Below are 16,321 nucleotides of genomic sequence, written 5' to 3'. Positions count from 1 at the left end.
GTATTCACCTAGCGGGATGTGGAAAGCCGCCTAAAAACCACATCCGGGCTGGTTAGCACATCGCCCCTCGTCGTTAATCCGCTGGGCGGATTCGATCTGGGGCCGGCGCCCCTACCCGAGTCCAGGAAGCAGCGCGTTAGCGGTCTCGGCTACCCTGGCGGGTCTACCTGTTACCAACTGTTCGTCTAAAATTGTGAGCCACATGTTTGTGACTATTACAGCGCCATCTATCACAAAGCGAAAAAAGTGGTCCAACTAAAACATTCATATTTCTTTACGTACTACACGAATATGTAATAAAAAATGGGGGTTCCTATTTTAAAAAACGCAGTTGATACCCGTTTGACCTATGGCAGTGCCATCTAGCGGGCCAACCATAGAGGCATCTGGTTTCCCCCTTCAAGCTAGACAAGTTTCGATCTTTGTAGTTTTTTCGTTTGATGCTTATTTCGTGAGATATTTGGCCCGGTCACTATCAATGGACCACCCTGTATATAGTCGGTCGGAGCCAGAGCGTTCGATAGGCTTGGAAATTGCCGAACTGTTTATCATCCTTGTGGCCAGCATTGCATCACGTTGCAGAGCATGCGTTGGCTTCCGTGGCCATCACATCCTACTAAGAACCATATCCCGCCTTTTGTAACGCCCAGGGCCTGTCATAAATCACAGTGACTTCAATGTAATTAGTGTATTTTGAATAAAAGTGTCATTTCTTTCCATATCAGTGCGTATTTCTTTGCAACACAATAGCAGCTCTTACTTAGTACGGTCCTAGTTTCTTCGAGCAATTCTTACTTGCTGCTGACAGACCTCGCGGTAGTTGCTTTCGCCCTTCTTTGTACTCCAGTGTTTTTGTAAGTAGTATACTGCGGCTGTGTCAGGACGCAGCGTTTAACAGCGTGGCGGCAAGCAGGTGCGAGAGGGGGAGGGGGCGGGCGCGCGTTGCCGCGGCGGCAGTTTCCACGGCACGGCGTTGCATTATAGCGGCTGGGCTGGGCCGGGCCTCGTCCCGGTGTCGTCTTGCGCGGCCAGTGAGAGTGTCGGAGTGAAAGCGAGCCGCCGGATGCCGGCCGCCCGCCGCGCAGCCCGCACAGTGCTCTGGCCGGCGCTCCACACGACGCAACTCCGGCCTGGCGCCTCGCCGCCGCTCACCGCGTTCGCCAGACGCGCGCACCCAGGAAACCCGCCGTCTCCTGTCGCTGCAGTCAGCGCCGAGTCTTCCGCGCGTCGGCGTTGTCGCCGACTGCAGAGTGCTTCGTTTGCCGTGTTCTCGTGTCTTCTGGACACCGAGCAGCCTGCAGGGTCGGAACGGCGCACGGAGGAGGCCAGCAGTCTCAGAACGTCAGTGAAGACGAGAACTGCTGATTGTATCAGACAGGTAAGCTACGGCGCGCACGGCCATCGCTGGGAAGCTAAAATTTGCTGACATTTGTTCGCTTTGGACCTTGTGTCTCTCTTGTGAACGTAGTCGTGTTGTTATAAGCAGCCAATGAGACCTACAGAAATACCATACAGGGCGATTCAATAAGAAAACTCAGATTTCAGTTACTTATTACAGACAAATTATTAAACATAAGCCGGCCCTAGTGGCCGAGCGGTTCTAGTCGCTACAGTCTGGAACCGCGTGACCGCTACTGTCGCAGGCTCGAATCCTGCCTCGGGCATGGATGTGTGTGATGTCCTTAGGTTAGTTAGGTTTAAGTAGTTCTAAGTTCTATGGGACTGATGACCATAGAGGTTAAGTCCCATAGTGCTCAGAGCCATTTGTACCATTAAACATAGAAACACTTCCGCATGTAGCTAGCTAGAGGAAGGTTCGAAGTTTTATGTTCCCACCATACACCAGCCACCCGATTCTTCAAAGAATGTCTATAGTCAATAGCGCGTAAATACACGAGGCATGCATTTATACGAGAGTAATCCCAAAAGTAAGGTCTATTTTTTTTTATAAGTACGTAGACCTGTTTATTCCTACAATGGTTTACATTAGTTTACAGCTTGAACATTTAGCTGTTTTTCGACATAATCAACATTTCTGTCGATTATTTTTGTATACGCTGTGGCAGTTTTTGTATGCCCATGTCATACCAGCTCGCCGCCATGCCAGAAAGTTATGAACCTCTTCTTTCACCTCGTCGTCGGAGCTGAATCACTTTCCGGCCAAATGTTCTTTTAACCTAGGGAACAGGTGATGTTCACTGGGCGCCAGGTCGAGACTATTGGGTGGATGGGTGATTATGTTCCACTGAAACTGTTGCAGGAGAGCAACGGTTTGCCGAGTGATGTGTGGGCGACCGTTGGCATGGAGAATGTGTACGCCCTTGCTCAACATTTCTCGGGTTCTGAACTGCCCGTTTGATTTTTTTCAGAGTCTCCCAGTACCTGTCAGCGTTAATTGTTGTCCCAGTGGGCATAAAGTCGACCAACAATACCCCTTTCCGATCCCAAAAAACGGTTTTCATGTTTTTACCGACAAACTGTGTTTGTTTGAATTCCCGCGGCTTTGGCGAATAAGGATGCCGCCACTGGCGTGATTGCTACTTGGTCTCAGGTGTAAAGTGGTATGCCCAGGTTTCGCCACTCGTGACAATTGACTCCAGAAACTTGTCCTTTTCGGCTGCAAGGCGGTGAAGGAATGGGCGGGAAGCATCAGCTTGTTTCCACATGTGGTCCTCAGTCAACATGCGTGGCACCCATCTTGCGCACACCTTCCGTTAGTTCAATGTTTCCATTAAAATTCTGTGAGCGGTGCTTCGGGAAACCTCAGGAACCAAGGTGCAGAGATCATCCAGCGAGATCCGCTGATCTTCACGCATGCTTAGCTCAACCTTCAACACTGTCTCCTCAGAAATTGATGGTCTCCCGCTCCTTTGTTCGTCCTGAATTTCGGTCCGACCAGCTGTAAACTCTCTACACCACTTACGAACATTTTTGACATCCATACACTTCCGTCAATTGGCGATCTATTTCAATCGGTTCAGTGTCCTTTGCGTTCAAAAACCGAATAACTGCGCGCAATTCGCACTTGGCGGTAACATCCAACTGGAGCTCCATTTTCAACGGCTGTCAAGCCAAGACTGAGCGCCTTGGCGCGGCGTTCGCATGTTTACACATAGCTCGTGAAGCACTCTTCATAACTGTGTGACCAACTGCCTCACAAACAGAGTTCTGTACTTATAAAAAAATAGGAGACCTTACTTTTGGGATTACCCTCATACTTGGAGGCGATGAACCCTCTGCTAGGCACTTCAATGTGATTCGCAGAGTATCCATGTATAGACTCGGTTGTCTATGAATTCGTTGCAAGGGGTGCAGGCAGATAGTTAAGCGAATTTCTTTTGAACACGTTTCCCAAAAACTGTCTTGAGCAGCCAGTTCGGCAGCCCACAGGCAGTGGAAATATTTTAGACCGTGTAGCTAGGCCGGACCTTTTCGACAACGTCAGTACAGAAACTGGGACTGTAGCAACTAGGGTTGCGAAAGGTAATAAGTAAATAAAGAAGGCTAGAAGAGTGCTTCTGCTGAAGAGAGAAGATAAGCAGTTTCTAGCATCTTATTTAGTGAACTGACATCACTTTGTTTCAGTAAGATTGACGTAGAGGGTTATAGGCAAAGTTTAAGCAGATTGTAAATCGTAGTCTGGAGAATTACGTGCCTAGTAAGTGTTTTCAGGACGGTAATGACCCACCATGGAGATTCGGAAAATGCTGAGGAAGCAGAGGCTGCTGCACCTCAGTTCAAAAGAGAACGCCCAAATAACGACAAGCAAGGGTTAGTAGAGATTCGTGCATCTGTGAAGAGATCTACCACCCTCATACCTTAGCAAAACATCTGAGAGAGAATCCGAGAAAGTTCGTGTCCTACGTAAAAACGCTGAGTGGGTCTAAGGCTTTCGTCCACCCACTTATTAACCGGTTAGCAAAACGGAAGCCAAGGCTTGAAATTTCCCGTTCAAGAAATCGTTCACACAGGAGAATCATACAAACATATGTCATTTGACAATCGTACAGACTCCGGTATGGACGACATAGTAAGAAGATACCTCGCGAAGAGAAACAACTGAAAGTTTTGAAAGCGAATAAACCAACAGGTCCGGATAGAATCCCAGTTCGATTTCACAAGTGGACTCTACGGCATTAGCCCCTTTCCTACCTTGTATTTATCGTGAAACTCTCGCCCAGTACAAAATCGTAGCGTAGCGTAGCGTAGGTGATTCCAACATACAAGAAGGATAAGAGAACAGAACCACAAAATTACAGACCAATATTCCTGTCCCCTGTTTGCTGCAGAATCCTTGAACATGTTCTTAGTTCCAATACAATAAACTTTCTTGAGACCGAGAAGCTTATATCCACGAATCGGTGTGGTTTTAGAAAGCATCGCTCATGCGAAACACAACTTGCCCTATTCTCACATCATATACTGCGACCTATGGATAAAGAGCAACGGGTGGAGTCCATATTTCCGGAAAGCGTTTAACATGGTGTCCCATTGCAGAAAGTACGAGCATGTGGAATAATTTCACGCATAAGTCACTGGCTCGAAGACATATCAAGTCATAGAACCCAATGTATTATCCTTGATGTAGAGCGTTCATCAGAGACAAGGGTATCTTCAGGAGTGCCCCAGGGCAGTGTGATAGGACCACTGTCATTCTCTATACAAATAAATGACTTACGGACAGGGTGGGCAGCAATCTGCTGCTGTTTGGTGATGATGCTGTGGTGTACGGTCAAGTGTCGGAGTTGAGTCATTGTAGGGGGATACAAGATGACTTCGACAACATTTATAGTTGGTGTGATAAATGATAGCTAGCTCTAAACGTAGGAAAATGTAAGTTAATGCGGATGAGTAGGAAAAACAAACCCATTGCGTTCGGATACAGTATTAGCAGTGTCCTGCTTGACACAGTCACGTCGTTTAAATATCAGGGCGTAACGTTGCAAAGCGATACGACATGGAACGAATATGTGAGAACTGTGGTAGGGAAGACGAATGGTCGACTTCGATTTAATGGTAGAATTTTAGGAAAGTGTGGTTCGTCTGTAAAGGAGACCGCATTTGGGACGCTTGTGCGACCTACTGTTGAGTACTGGTACAGTGTTTGGGATCCGCACCAGGTCGGAGTAAAGGTAGATATCGAAGCAATTCAGAGACGGGCTTTTAGATGTGTTATTGGTAGGTTCGAACAAAACGCAAGTGTTACGGAGATGCATCGGGAACTCAAATGGAAATCCCTCTAGGGAATGTGACGTTCTTTTCGAAGAACACCACTGAGAAAATTTAGAGAACTGGCATTTGAAGCTGACTGCAGAACGATTCTGTTGCCTCCAACACATTTTGCGCGTAAGAATCAAGAAGATAAGAGAAATTAGCGCTTATACGGAGGCATGTAGATAGTTGTTTTTCCTCGTTCTTTTTGCGAGTTGAACAAGAGAGGAAATTTGTAGTAGTGGTATGATGTACCCTCTTCCACAAGCCGCAGGGTGAATTGCGGAATGTAAATGTAGTTGTAGATATCATACACTCAACAGGAGCACCATGCGTTGCTCGAGATACATCAAAACGGTAGTCTATTTCATTTCACAAACGAATCAACAAGTCCCTGTTTATTGAACCGACAGCTTCAAGATTTCGATTTCTCAGATCTCGAAGGGTCTCTGACATAGATGGGACGAAAAGCTTGTCTTTATTGTATATCCCCACAGAAAAAAAGAAATCGCAAGATATGAGGTGTGCTGACCTGGGAGGTCAAAAACAATTAACAACATCTTGTCCATTTCTTACAATCCATCGTTGTGGGATAATGTTATTAAGGTGGCGCCAGCAGCACCTGAAGGTGAAAGCGAGGCAGTGTGGCATCATCGATAAAACTTAAGTCATTGGCATCTTCGTAAAGTTGAGGAAACAACCACCTTTGGAGAATTTTACCAAACAAAAAACCGGCAGTTTTCAGAAATTGTTACTTTATTTACACGAGCAGTTTCGGCATCTCATTTATCCGATCTTCAGTCCTGCGCTCCTGGGTATACAGAATCAAATACATCGATAAATACGTAACCAGAGCCATCAATACCTGGATTGTTTGAAATTTTTGTGGAGCTTTTCAAAGGAATTGACAACGTGGATTCTTGTCAAGTCTTCGAAGTACACACTCCTCAAAAAAGATACGACATCCAGGTATTGATGGCTCCAGTTATGCTTGTATCGATGTATTTGATTGCCGATACATGGATTGCGTAGAGACCTGAAGACGGAATTAATTAGATGGCGAAGCTGATCGTGCAAATAAAATAACAATATCTGAAAACATACGGCTGTGGTGATTTTTCTTCGGCTGTGCCGCCGCTGACCCGTATCCATGATGGATGAAGAGAGAATTTTGCAGCATGTCCGGATACGATATTCCTGCCACAGTTTCCTCCGCAAAAAAGAAACAGGATCGGTATAAAACACATTCAGTTTTAGTAAGTCTCTTTCATGTTCGACGACGACGACAAGTTTTTGTGAGCCCCAAATTCTTACATTATAGCGTTTTACTTCACCCGATGGATGAAACGTCGGTTCGACTTGAAAGATGTATCGTTGAAGAAAAAGGTGTTCTCTTTTGTCTGTTGTCTATTGTCTATTTTCGATATAGATACTGTTAGGACATCGGTTCCGAAAAATCTAAGACCGTATCAAAATCTGTAAAGTAGTTCCTCAGACCAGCTCGGACACACAAAAAGAAGCGAGCAGGGGACTTCAGTTTACATATGTAGATATAGAAAATTTAATAAAATATTTTGATTTAATTACTGAAAGGTTACTACAACTTATGTTTTACCTTTACACGCAGTAGTGTTCGTCTATTACACTTTCAACGGATGATGAATGCAATGTTGTTCTAATGGCGAAAAGATATTTTTATATGATATAATTACAGTTTAATCATTTTCGGATTTCTTTCCTTTACTTGTACTGTGAAAATTCGCTTTTTGCTAAATTTCATGATTCTACGGCAACGAGAAGTACCCTATAGGTTTTAATGTGTGAGTTTTCGAGTATCAAAATAAGTGACATAAACGGCCGTATCTTTTGACTGAATTGACTTAGAAGCTTAAAGTGTTTACACAGCCAAAGGACCATAGACCCTAGTAGGTGACATTAATTTGGACACGATAGGTCCACCTGTTACCGAGAAAAAGGTTTCTTAACAGTCGGACAGAGGGCAACAAAGTTATCCTATAACGATTCCTTTTTTAGAGACAGAGGCGCGTCACAATCAAAAGACGTTCTGCGCTCGTATCTTCGTAACGAAGAATGGTAGAATAAAGTCATCTATGTTGGCCAATGTCCTCCTGGTAGGTAAACATCATTTGTTTGAAATTTTTATTTTGCCTTGAGATAAGAAAGGATACGAGACACAGGAAACATTAAAATGAAGTATTGTTACCTTTGCGTATTTCTTAACTCGGAGGAAATGTTAAAACTGATTCGTTTTAGAATACAATGAATTATCAAACTTAATTCGTAAGGTTAAACTGAGTTGTTTGCAGTAAAAAAAAGTGTTAGGTAATGTTGCATTAAAGTGAAATCTGCATAATATACCCACTGGCGTATGGGTGAATTGAGAATACTTCTCTCTGAAAGTCACTGGAACGACACACAGACTTTGTTTCTGATGGAATTCGGCGTAAATAGTGCCGATTCGATGCACGTGGCGCGTCTCTGTTGATTAACCCTATCGGCTAAGCCCCATACCTACCATTTCTGTTGTGGCGTGATAGGATTTCGCTCCACCGTCAACGTTATTTACACGGCACAGAATCGTCAATTTTGTTACAGGAGGTTGACAAAAATGTGGAAGCACCAAACACAACAAATTACCGTGAATAATACGGTATAGAAAAACCGTTGGCATTCAAAACAGCTTGCAGCCGTCTCGCAGTGGATAAATACGGGTCCTGTACGGTTTTCAAGAGAATCTCACACCATTCATCCTGAGGACCAGTGGAAAGTTCAGGTAGATCACAGAGGCTCAATAACATTGAAGTATGGTGACTGTGGTGGCCATGAGAGATGTAACAATTGATTCTCGTGTTCACAAAACGAGTCCGGGACCATGCGAGATGTGTGGAGAAGGGCCTTGTCATCTTGGAACACGGCATCACCACTGGGGAACAAACACTGTACCATGGGATGGATCTGATCAGCCAGAATGGTCACCTAATTATTGCTAGTAATGCCACCTTGCGAATTAACCATGGGGCCCACGGGAAACCACGATATGGCTGCCCAAATCACCACCACGTTTCAGTCGTGGGACGTGGACTCGCCCAGAAGTTGGAAACAGATTCATCCGAGTAAATGAATCTCAGCTCGCCCTGCAGTTCCCTGCTTTTGGAGCTCTCTCCATGTTGCTTTGGTGCTGACAGGCTTAGCGAGTTCGACTTTTCCAGCTGTTGTCTCCTTATTTTTCATCACAATCCTATTGAATTTACGTCTGTCACGATCGCCCAACACACACTTCCGTTCGCGATGTGACAAGCGGATGATGTTTGTCCGTTTTCTCTGCATACGGTATAAATCTTCGACACGGTGCCTCCTGAAACACCAAACACTTCGGCGACCTTGGTTACGGAAGCTCCCACTTATCGTCGACATAATGCACTCACAACTACACAGAATACTGTTCTGGCCACGACTGACACTTGCAACGTATTGAGAGCATCCCACAAGTGCCGTTCGTGGTCAAATTCAACAGCGCAACCCTCTGAGTTGACCAGCTTATCCATTTATATTCAAACATGCATTTATCACAGTGTTTCCATATTTTTGTCCAACTCTTATACGATGTCAGGGTAACTTTAGAACATATTTACGGAATGGCGGATGTAGGAGACAAACTGTTAATAAAGTTAATAAAACTACCAAGAAGGCTAGGAGAGTTATTGTGCTGGAAAGAACATGTAAACGGTTATTAGCATTCTTTTTAGACAATGAATTTAATTCCGTTGTTATGGGCTGAGAGGAACTATGGGGGGAGGGGAGAGAGAGAGAGAGAGAGAGAGAGAGAGAGAGAGAGAGAGAGAGAGAGAGAAAGAGAGTTTAAACTGATTTGAAGTTGCGCTCTGGAGAAATTATAGTTGTATTCTCGGTTCAGAAAAGAAAGGGGGAATGTCGAGATGCGAAAGTACGTGGAAATTAGTGCGTCTATAACTCGATGCTAGAAGTATGTCACTTACACCGTCGTGATTTATCGAAATATCATGCCGGACAGCCGAGAAAATTCTGGTTTTACGTAAAAATCACCAAAATCATCACAAGTTGACAAGTCTGGTGTTGCAATACCAAATGGCAAAAGGAAAAGTGAAGTTTAAAATTTCGCGTTCAAAACATCATTGAAGCAGGTCATACAGACAATACCAGCGGCTGGCCCTCGCACAGATTCCTGTGTGGAAGATATGGAAATAGGCATCCCTGTGTTTGAGAAGCAAGTGAAAGAGCTGAAAACAAATGAGTCGCCAGAGCCAGATGGAATCCCAATTAGATTTTACGAAGAGCGTTCTATGGCATTAGCCCCTTACTTAGCTCGCATTTGTCGCTAATCTCTCGCAAAAGAGTGGACCCGCAAAATCATAGACAAGTATCCCTAACATTAGGCTTCTGCAGAATCGTTGAGCATATACTAAGCACGATTATAATTTATTTCCTGGAGACTGAAAGGTTTATATCCACAAATCAGCACAAATATACGAAGCATCGTTCGTACGAAACTAATCTTGTTCTTTTCTCATATGATGTCCTGAGAAACATGGATAAAGGGCAGCAGGCAGATTCCACAGGTCACACGGAGCCCTACTTTAGATTGTTAACGAAGGGCGGAGCATATGCAAGGTCCCCAGATACACTATGTGATCAAAAGTATCAGCACACCTGCCTAAAAATGACTTATAAGTGCGTGGCGCCCTCCATCGGTAATGCTGGAATTCAATATGGTGTTGGCCCACACTTAAGCCTTGATGGCAGCTTTCACTCTCGCAGGCATACCTTCAATCAGGTGCTGGAAATTTTCTTGGGGAATTGCAGCCCGTTCTTCACAGAGTGGTGCACTGAGAGGTGTCGATGTCGGTCGCTGAGGCCTGGCACAAAGTCGGCGTCCCAAAACATCCTAAAGGTGTCCTGTAGGATTCAGGTCAGGACTCGGTGCAGATCAGTCAGTTATAGGGATGTTATTGTCGTGTAACCACCCAGCAACAGACCGTGCAATTTGAACTGATGCTCTATCGTGTTGAAAGATGCAATCGCCATCCCCGAATTGCTCTTCAACAGTGAGAAGCAAGAAGGTGCTTAAAACATCAATGTAAGCCTGTGCTGTGATAGTGCCACGCGAAACAAGGGGTGCAAGCCCCTCCATGAAAAACACGACCACACCATAACACTGCCTCCTCCGAAGTTTACTGTTGGCACTACACACGCTGGCAGATGACATTCATCGGGCATTCGCCATACCCAGACCCTGCCATCGGATCGACAGATTGTGTACCGTGATTCGTCATTCCACACATCGTTTTTCCATTGTTCAATCGTCCAATGTTAACCTCTTTACACCAAGCGAGGCGTCGTTTGGCATTTACCGGCGTGATGTGTAGCTTATGAGCAGCCGTTCGACCATGAAATCCAAGTTTTCTCACCTCCCGCCTAACTTTCATACTACTTGCAGTGGATCTTGTAATAGTTTGGAATTCCTGTGTGATGGTCTGGACAGATATCTGCCTATTACACATTACGACCCTATTCAACTGCTGGCGGTCTCTGTCAGTTACCAGAAGAGGTCGGCCTGTACGCTTTTGTGCTGTACGTGTCCATTCACGTTTCCACTTCACTATCACATCGGAAACAGTAGACCTAGGAATGTTTAGGAGTGTGGAAATCTCGCGTTCAGACGTATGACACAAGCGACACTCAATCACCTGACCACGTCCGAAGTCCTGGAGTTCCGCGGAGCGCCCCATTCTGCTCTCTCACGATGTTTAATGACTACTGAGGTCGATGATACGGAGTACCTGGCTGTAGGTGGCAGCACTATGCATCTAATATGAAAAACATATGTTTTTTTTGGGGGGGGGGGTGCGGATACTTTTAATCTCTGTGTATGTGAGTGGCCCGAGTACTTCGATGTGATGAATGGCAAGTCGCTCCAAATGTAGAAAAAATAGGTTTAATGCAGCTGGGTGGAGAAATCAATAAGGTGATGTTTGAATACAGTATTAGTGATGTGCTACTTCACACAGCCACGTCGATTATACATGCAAGCGTAACGTTGCATAGCGATGTGAAATGCAACGAACACGCAACGTCGTTAGTGGGGGAGGCGAATGGTCGACTTCCGTTTATTGGGAGAATTATAGGAAAGTATAGCTCTTCCATAAAGGAAGTGTTGGCGATCTCCAACAGGCCGCATTAAAGGAAGACATCGAAGAAATTCAGAGGCACGCTGTCAGATTTGTTACCGGTGGGTTCGATCAGTAAGCGAATATCACGGAGATGTTTCGTGAACTGAAGTGGGGATCCTTGGGGGAATGACAAAGTTCTTTACGCGAAACGCTACTGGGAAAATTTAGAGAACTGGACTTGCAGTTGACTGCAGAAGGATTCTATTGCCACCAACGTACAGTCTCCTTAAGAATCACGAGGAAAAGGGGACAAGATAAGCGATGTTAGTGATCGTACGGAGGTATATAAACAGTCGTTTTTCACTCGTTTCATTTGCGAGTACGAATGGCTAGCAGTTGAAGGTACCCTCTGCCACGCACCATGCAGTGGCTTGCAGAGTATATATGTTTGTAAGGGTCATGTTTGACAACAGAATCAGTAAGAGGATTAAGCACAGGGCTTACACGACCATCAAGAAACCAGCGCGGTCTAAGGCGCTGCAGTCATGGACTGTGCGGCTGGTCCCGGTGGAGGTTCGAGTCCTCCCTCGGGCATGGGTGTGTGTGTGTTCGTCCTTAGGATAATTTAGGTTAAGTAGTGTGTAAGCTTAGGGACTGATGACCTTAGCAATTAAGTCGCATAAGATTTCACACACATTTGAACAACAAGAAACCAGCAGTGAGCGTCAACAAGCAGACAGGAGACCAGTATCTTAACAAGTAATTACAGCCAGGCATTTGCTACAGGACATTTCTCTAGTTTTGAACAGGACTATCTCCTAGAAGAATATGGGACACTTTTTTTGAAACACCCTGTGTGTTTTGTTGATTGCTTAAATGATGTCACCTTTCGAAGAAAGGACGCCAGCTAAAATTATTTTATGTTGTAAATGTGGGTGCTTGCAAAAATAACCGTACGACAACAGAAATGAAAACACAGCTCATAAAAAATATACTAGTTGTACACGAGATATTATAGAAAAAGGGGGATACCGAAGAGAAAAGTTCCCTATAATACGATATGAATAAGTTTAGTTCAAAGAGGAGAAAACTGTTTCACTTATTGTATACAAGTATGAAGGAAGGATGCATAGGATTTGACGTCCGTCTGCGGCGAGGTCCGTAGAGACCGTACACAAACTTGGAGGGTGACTAGGATAAGGCGGAAAATTGCCTCGAGTGATTTAGAGGGAAAAACCTACTGTGGACGGAATGAAAGTTCATTGCCTTACCCACCTCCAACTCCGTTTTCTCCAGATATGATAATCGGTCGTTGCACACATTCACGCGGCCACATTTAGCTTTACACGGCCCGTACACGTGATGCCTGGTGGTCCTTGCCCACACAGAACAATGGCTCCAAATCCCTTCCTTCAGCCACGGAAGGCGCGGAGTTGCAGAGTGTGCGTGTGCGTGATTGTGTCGGTGACGATATGGAACCAGCGGCCGTTACCCTGAGCGGATGTTTACGTAGAGTTTTAGATGCGGTGAGCAAGCGTGCGCCATCTGCTCAAAAGAACTGCATCCGTGAACGGGGGAGCACAGGAGCCACCGTAGAGCGAAATGTGACTGGCAGCGTAAGATGTTTGTGTCCTTGGTCTGTGTTAGTATGTGTCAATGAAATGAGCAGATGGCTATAAAAGACCGGTCTCAGTAGTCAATAAAAAATGAAGAAATCAGATTCTGGAAGATAGCTGATGCAAATGAAGCTAGGATGTTCGTGTCAAAAGTAACTGGCTGATAGTTTTACAGTGAAAAGATTCGTTTTCTGTTGTCTGCTGACTGGTCAAGGGCGTTTCTAAGGTAATTGCGCCTTATAATCTCATTGCCTTACGCTTTTCTTCTATCGTAACTTGTAGCAGCAGACAAATTTCAATGGCTGCAGCACACCCATCAGCCTGCTGTGCGCGCGCGCGCGCGTGTGTGTGTGTGTGTGTGTATGTAGTCTTAGGAATCTTGTGTGCGTGTGCGTGTGCGTGTGTGTGTGTGTGTATGTAGTCTTAGGAATCTTGTGTGTGTGTGTGTGTGTGTGTGTGTGTGTGTGTGTGTGTGTGTGTGTGTAGTCTTAGGAATCTTGAATATATTTATGCAGTGATATTCAGACATTTGATCACGGCTGTAGACTGAGAATGTCGTATACGGCTGTTTCACAATTTTCGCGTGTAGCTGCGTCTACGTACGTTGAGTGTATGCTGCATGAAGCACATGACATCAGTCTATGCAAGGCTACCGTTGAGTCCAGAGACTTTTAATCGCTGGCGTGGCTTTTGATATTGATGATGTCCTTCAGTAGGTAAAGTTTTTGACACTCCTTAGGCAATAATGACTCCTTCACTGTTAAATTCAATGCAGTATATTTTAGACGCCCAACGTTTTGGGTGGCACAGGGTCACGTAATTCAAGTAAATAACTTTATAGTATGAGCCACTGTCAGAGGAAGTATGAGGCGATCATCTATATTTGAGAGTCTAGTATCCTTTTACAACACTGTAGATCAAAAATGGCTCTGAGCACTATGGGACTCAACTGCTGCGGTCATAAGTCCCCTAGAACTTAGAACTACTTAAACCTAACTAACCTAAGGACATCAAACACATCCATGCCCGAGGCAGGATTCGAACCTGCGACCGTAGCGGTCGTGCGGTTCCAGACTGTAGCGCCTTTAACCGCTCGGCCACTCAGGCCGGCACAACACTGTAGTGGCTAGATCTTCTGATCCATAATCCAAGAACTTGCAACATGTTCGAGCACTCTTACATAGCGCAAAAAAGTGGCGCAGAATCTCATCGTATGATAAGCTTACACTTTTAGAGATAATCACTATAAGCAATATGACACGCCATCCTGCATGATATGGGAACCAGTTGCAGCTATTCCGCTGACGGACACAGACAAAGTAGAGTTATTTCAGAAATTGTAAGATCATAAAACACATGAGATTCTGCACCGTTTTTTGCTCTATGTGTTCAGTGCTCTATACAGAGTCTAATATGTTGTAAGTTCTGGGATTCTGCATATGAAGGTAGCCATTGAACTGGCCGAAACTGGTTGTCTATGTCACAAAACTGGCGATATAGGCAGTAATTTGTTCCAAAAGCACACTAGACTCAATTTTATAGTAACTACAGCCTGTTAATGCACCAAAGGCTGAACTCAAACATTATCGGCGAGTTGATACAGTGAGCTAAAATGTAGTTTTTGTGCTAACGATTAGGGTTTTACAGCATTGTTTGCTGCTGCCCAGCGCATAATCTCCATGAATTATTTGACACATTTAGACCGAACACACCATTAAAATCAGATGTGTACACGGCGATAAGAGACCCTGAAAATAGCATCTAATGAACGACCTCGAAAATAAAATTTCAAACAGACTTTAAGTAGATGATAAGAGAATATGTCATTCTCAATTGAGAGAAGTCTTCCGAAGTAAGAGTGATTTCAGGTGTGCCGCAGGGGAGTGTCGTAGGACCGTTGCTGTTCACAATATACATAAATGACCTTGTGGATAACATTGGAAGTTCACTGAGGCTTTATGCGGATGATGCTGTAGTATATCGAGAGGTTGTAACAACAGAAAATTATACTGAAATGCAGGGGGATCTGCAACGAATTGCCGCATGGTGCAGGGAATAGGAATTGAATCTCAATGTAGACAAGTGTAATGTGCTGCGAATACATAGAGAGAAAGATCCTTAATCATTTAGCTACAATATAGCACGTCGGCAACTGGAAGCAGTTAACTCCATAAATTATCTGGGAGTACGCATTAGGAGTGATTTAAAATGGAATGATTATATAAAGCTGATCGATGGTAAAGCAAATGCCAGACTGAGATTCATTGGAAGAATCCTAAGGAAATACAATACGAAAACAAAGGCAGTAGATTACAGTACACTTGTTCGCCCACTGCTTGAATACTGCTCACCGGTGTGGGATCCGTACCAGATAGGGTTGATAGAAGAGACAGCGAAGATCCAACGGAGAGCAGCGCGCTTTTTACAGGATCATTTAGTAATCGCGAAAGCGTTGTTGTTGTTGTGGTCTTCAGTCCTGAGACTGGTTTGATGCAGCTCTCCATGCTACTCTATCCTGTGCAAGCTTATTCATCTCCCAGTACCTACTGCAGCCTACGTCCTTCTGAATCTGCTTAGTGTATTCATCTCTTGGTCTCCCTCTACGATTTTTACCCTCCACGCTGCCCTCCAATGCTAAATTTGTGATCCCTTGATGCCTCAAAACAGGTCCTACCAACCGATCCCTTCTTCTAGTCAAGTTGTGCCACAAACTTCTCTTCTCCCGAATCCTATTCAATACCTCCTCATTAGTTACATGATCTACCCACCTTATCTTCAGCATTCTTCTGTAGCACCACATTTCGAAAGCTTCTATTCTCTTCTTGTCCAAACTGGTTATCGTCCATGTTTCACTTCCATACATGGCTACACTCCATACAAATACTTTCAGAAACGACTTCCTGACACTTAAATCTATACTCGATGTTAACAAATTTCTCTTCTTCAGAAACGATTTCCTTGCCATTGCCAGTCTACATTTTACATCCTCTCTACTTCGACCATCATCAGTTATTTTGCTCCCCAAATAGTAAAACTCCTTTACTACTTTAGGTGTCTCATTATCCAATCTAATTCCCTCAGCATCACCCGACTTAATTCGACTACATTCCATCATCCTCGTTTTGCTTTTGTTGATGTTCATCTTATATCCTCCTTTCAAGACACTGTCCATTCCGTTCAACGGCTCTTCCAAGTCCTTTGCTGTCTCTGACAGAATTACAATGTCATCGGCGAACCTCAAAGTTTTTACTTCTTCTCCATGAATTTTAATACCAACTCCGAATTTTTCTTTTGTTTGCTTTACTGCTTGCTCAATATACAGATTAA

General features: G+C 44.5%; 1 protein-coding gene and 1 non-coding gene across 3 annotated transcripts in view; one reads left to right on the top strand and one right to left on the bottom strand.

Annotated features, from left to right (window-relative positions):
• The first annotated feature begins 1,240 nt into the window (after positions 1-1,240).
• LOC126259363 (uncharacterized transporter slc-17.2-like) overlaps positions 1,241-16,321 on the top strand; it is a 531,434-nt gene continuing 516,353 nt past the window's right edge. The window contains exon 1 of one of the 2 annotated variants that reach the window (XM_049956099.1): positions 1,241-1,378. The gene's annotated coding sequence lies outside the window, so the exon portion shown is untranslated. The remainder of the gene's footprint in view (positions 1,379-16,321) is intronic. The other variant, XM_049956101.1, reaches the window with a different exon arrangement.
• On the bottom strand, positions 14,018-14,101 carry Trnas-gga (transfer RNA serine (anticodon GGA)). The gene is given in 2 exon segments: positions 14,018-14,052; positions 14,062-14,101. It is a non-coding gene; the product is annotated as a tRNA-Ser (tRNA).

This window comes from Schistocerca nitens, chromosome 5 (assembly GCF_023898315.1).
Source record: "Schistocerca nitens isolate TAMUIC-IGC-003100 chromosome 5, iqSchNite1.1, whole genome shotgun sequence".
Lineage (NCBI taxonomy): Eukaryota > Metazoa > Arthropoda > Insecta > Orthoptera > Acrididae > Schistocerca > Schistocerca nitens.
This window is presented reverse-complemented; position numbering and strand designations above follow the sequence as displayed.